Source organism: Dasypus novemcinctus, chromosome 2 (assembly GCF_030445035.2).
Source record: "Dasypus novemcinctus isolate mDasNov1 chromosome 2, mDasNov1.1.hap2, whole genome shotgun sequence".
In the NCBI taxonomy this organism is placed as follows: domain Eukaryota; kingdom Metazoa; phylum Chordata; class Mammalia; order Cingulata; family Dasypodidae; genus Dasypus; species Dasypus novemcinctus.
In genome coordinates, this window is record NC_080674.1 from 129,851,730 (window position 1) to 129,856,675 (window position 4,946).

Consider the following 4,946-nt stretch of genomic DNA (forward strand, 5'->3'; position numbering starts at 1 on the left):
TGAGTAATTAAAGCTGCACAACACAGTCCTGTATAATTTATATATTTGACTCAATTAGTAAATATTTATTGAGTGCCCATTCAAGTGTTAGCCTTATATTGGAAACTTTATTTAACATGGGGAGGCTATCATACCATTTCTGCTAACACAGGGGTTATAATTTGAGTGTACCTTCTTCATTCTAGCCCATATTTACAAAAATATACAAACATTTACCAAACATTTTTTTAAGTTTTTTTTTCACCAACTGGTTGGTTGGTTTTTTTTTTCCATTCATGTATTCAACAATCATTTATTGAACTATTGTTTTGTATAAGGATTCCATTTTAGATGTTAGCCATAATCAGCATTATTTAGGTGACTATTACTGAGAAAATAATCTCTCCTAAGTGACTGGCTGATAGCATGGGTATTTTAGCGCTTTAGACCTGTCTCAGGGACATTACAGAGATTGCTGCACCTGGGAGAATCAGAGAGCTATAAACTAGGGACCAGAAAATAGTGTATTTCAAAACAAGGCACAAACTCAGTTGTCTCTGGTTGACCCACCAGGTTATCAATTCTTACCCACAATATCAAGGGAGCTGGATTAGAGCCAGAGCCTTGCAGTTTTTAGGACGCTATTTCAGGGATAAGGCAATCAATGGGGCTGGGGCTGGAATTACTCCAAGAAGTTCTACAGGCTCTGCAAGCATCCAAGACACGGTGTTAGTGACAGACATGGGCCATGCAGCCCCCACCTCAGCCTGCCTGTGGTGCTGTCAGAGGTGGGGGCTCCTAAAGGGTTTCTTGAGAAGGTACAGAATTGTGCACAGGTGCTTCAGAGAGCACTGTCAGGGTGGATAGTCTTCCACTGTTTAAAAAGAGCAGTTGTTTGGTTAAATTTAGTTTTGTACCTCACTGTCAAATGCCTTAAACCCTAAAAATGGAGGATTTCAGTGGCTTCACCCTCCCAGGCCAAGGTCTCTGGCACATGGTTGCAAAACTAATTACTAGTAATTGGTTATTAGAATTGTTCTTGTAAGAAACCAGTATTTGATTACCTTTCATAGTAGAAAAAGCATCATTACTCTATTTGTTTTGTACTGATTGTAAAAATCAAATGCAAGTATCTGTTGAGTTATTTAAAATGGAAAATAAAGCACATCCGATAAAGAGTATTTCCAGAACAGTGTGGGGTCCTGGGGTTATTCTGAGCATGCCCAGCAGCTTTGCATTGAGGAGCCAATCCTTTCTTCTGTTAGGGCTACCTGTGCCTACAGAAACCTTGCCAGGAATAACAAATACACTATACAAGCACTTTTTTTTAAAAAAAGGTAGTTTCAAATTTTCTTTTTTGATAGGGATTTAGCTTTATTTCCCATAGCCTTTACCAATTCCTGCCACCAAAATCCTGAAAGATACTAAGATTTTTGTTTCTTTGAGTGATAACTGTAGGTTCCAGAAACGTCATTCGTCACAATATTTTGAAGGTGAAGAGGTTTGGAGAAATTTCACGAAGTGACTAGATGTTTGGTTACTTATCTACCCAAGAGTTTGAGGTCTTCCCACCACTGGAACTTACCTGAACTGCCACATAGTAACAACTGGGTTGATATTTTGTGACACTGTCTCCCAGTGTCCCAGTGAGAGCCACATGTTTCAGCCCTTCTCAAGATTAAATTCTGTTACAACTTTTCAGAGACAGCCAAACTAAAAAGAACACTGCTTTATCGTGGAAGCATTTCCCCAATGTTTTGCCTAGAAGCAATGGTTGTGTTTAATACTTAAAATATTTATTCAGTTTCTTCTTTTTAAAATTGGATGTCAGATATTTCATCAGATAAATATGCAAAATAGTATAAAAAACACAAAAATATGTCAGAAAACAAAACAAAGACACAGAATTGTCCTTTTTATATACCAAGATGCTACCATTATACTTATTAATAGAATTAGAAAAGAATCTGTTGAATAAGTTTAATAGGAAAGTAAAGAAACTTTGAGCTGTACTCATTCCCTAAGATGCTGATGGGATGATAAATGATAGTAACTTATTTTGTGCAATTATCATCAGGCACTGTTCGAACTACTTAATATAGATTATTTAATTTAATCCTAAATAACCCTATAGCAAAGATACTATCATTATCCTCTTCTCATACATACATTACAATTTTAACAGCTCTTTAAGGGTTTTTTTCCCCACCAAACCCACATGACAGTAACCATTTTTTCAAAAAGGGAAACAAATCCTTCTCTAAACAGAGCTTCTTTTAAGAAAAAGAGCTTTTTTCCCAGCAAATTAATTTTATTGATACGTAATAAAACAAATCCATCGAAAGTGTACAATCAGTGGTATTTGGTATAATCACATAGATATGCATTCATCACTTCAGTCATTATTAGAGCATTTTCATTATTCCAATAATGAGAATTTTAAAAAACCAGACAAACAAGAAACTCATTACCTCTCAATTTCTCTGTGCTTCCCCTGCCATACATAGCTGCTGTTTGTCTTTCTAGTTTATTTGTATTTAAATTTTGTAAAAAGTTTTATATATGCAATATTACCCATATTCATATTTCATATGAAGTTTCACGATGTTACATAGTGTCATGCTACATTTTTTTAAGCTTTTCTTCTGGTAATATACATGTCCTTAGACTTTCCCTTTCAACCACTACCATACCCATATAATAGTTCTGTTAAATACAAACACTATGATGTGCTTTCACCATTTCTATTCACTTCCAAAGATTTAAAAACAACCTTTTTACCAATTCTGCACAGATTAACCATCAGCTTTCCATTCTTTACCCTCGTTCTATTTTCTAATGACCCATATTCTAGTTATTAACTCCACAAGTTTACACAATACATTTAGTTCATAATAGCACATACAGAATTAGCCCTTTTGTGTCTGGCTTGCTTCACTCAGCATAATGTCCTCCAGGTTCATCCATGTTGTCATATGCTTCATGACTTCATTTCTTCTTACAGCTGCAAAATTTCCGTTGTGTGTATGTCCCACAATTTGTTTATCCATTCGTCAGTTGATGGACACCTGGGTTGTTTCCATCTTTTGGCTATTGTGAATAATGCTGCTAGGAACATTGGTGTGTATATTTCTGTTCGTGTCTCTGCTCTCAGTTCTTCTGGGTATATACCTAGTAGTGTTTTTACCAGATCATGTGGCAAGTCTATATTCAGCTTCCTTAGAAACTGGCAAACAGTCCTCCACAGAGACTGTATCATTCTACATTCCCACCAACAGTGAATAAGTGATCCTATCACTCCACATCCTCTCCAACACTTGTAGTTTTTCTACTTTTTAATAGTGACCATACTAATAAGTGTGAAATGATACCTCATTGTAGTGTGGATATGCATTTCCGTAATAACTATGATGTTGTACATTTTTTCATGTGTGTGTGTGTTTTGTTTTTTTTTTTTGCCATTTGTATTTCTTCTTTGGACAAATGTCTATTCAAGTCTTTGGTCCATTTTTTAATTGATTAGTTTGTCTTTTCAGTGTTGATTTTTCATCTCTTTATATATCATGGATATTAAACCCTTATTGGATGTGTGATTTCCAAATATTTTCTCCCATTGAATAAGCTGCCTTTTTACCCGTTTGGCAAAGTCCTTTTAGGTGCAAAAGTGTTTAATTTTACAGCAGTCCCATTTTTCTTTGTTTTATTTTGTTACTCTTGCTTTGGGTGTAAGGTTTAAGAAACTACTACCTATTGCAAGATCTTGAAGATGTTTTCCTACATTTTCTCCTAGGAGTTTCATGGTTGTTGCTTTATATTTAGGTCCTTTATTCATTTTGAGTTAATTTTTGTATAAAGTGTGAGGTAGGACTCCCATTTCTTTCTTTTTGATGTGGCTATCCAATTCTCCTAGCACCACTTGTTGAACAGAGTGTTCTGGTCCAGCTGGGAAGGCTTAACAGCCTTGTCAAAATTCACTTGACCATAGATGTGAGGGTCTATTTCTGAAGAACAAGAGGTTTTTTTAACTTCAATATACACAAGCATATTTATTTATAAAATGTGCTGGTGGTAATAATGCTGAAATACTCTTAAAATATACATCATTGAAGTTGCTGATTTTGTAATCTCCCAATCTGTGCTTCTGGACAGTAGAATTTCAAATATCCTATTGCTGGCAAGCATTGTTTCTGTTTTTCTAAACATGCAACTAAACTTCCACCTTAAATGATTAAAAAAAAGTCTTTTCAAGTGTGTGATATACATTAAGACAAATGGCAGCAGGCTGGAAGGCAGATAATGTTGGATGGTGACCAAAAGAGAAGAACTAGACTACACTATTGACAAGTGCTAACACATCTTGAATGGGGCTAAGTGAAATCTCATTTTCTTTCTTTGTTCTTACTGACTGTTAAGTGAATTACTTTTCAGGCATCAATGGAGTAATTGTGCGGTTGTGTCCATTAAGAATATGGCTTAATTGGTTTGCCTTTGGTTTAAAGCAGTGAGGTAGAAGGATTAGAGCCATTATAGCTTGGTTTGTCAAAGAATACAGATAATATAGTTTACATGCATGAGGTACTCTAGAAACCAGTTCAGGTTCCTGGACACAAGCTAGAGACTGTGAGGGTTGTTTGAAAGGTGTGTTTTCAAAATTTCCTCATGAACTGATTTTATTACATGGCATTTATTTACCATGCTATTGAAACTACCATGTATGCTACTTTTCTAGAGATTTTGATTCTAACAGGCCTATTTGTTAGCCAACGCAATGACACATTTTCCCTGCCAGTCCAACATGGTAGGCTCCTGCTTGGTGTTTCTGGGTTCCTGTCTTGCAAAACTTCCCTGTTGCTTTCTCCCCCAAAACTTGGCACATCACTCTTGCCTAAAAACAAGCTTGATATAAACTTCAACAAGTTGAAGATATATTCCTTTGGCAGAAATCTGGTGTGTTTAAAAGTCCTGCC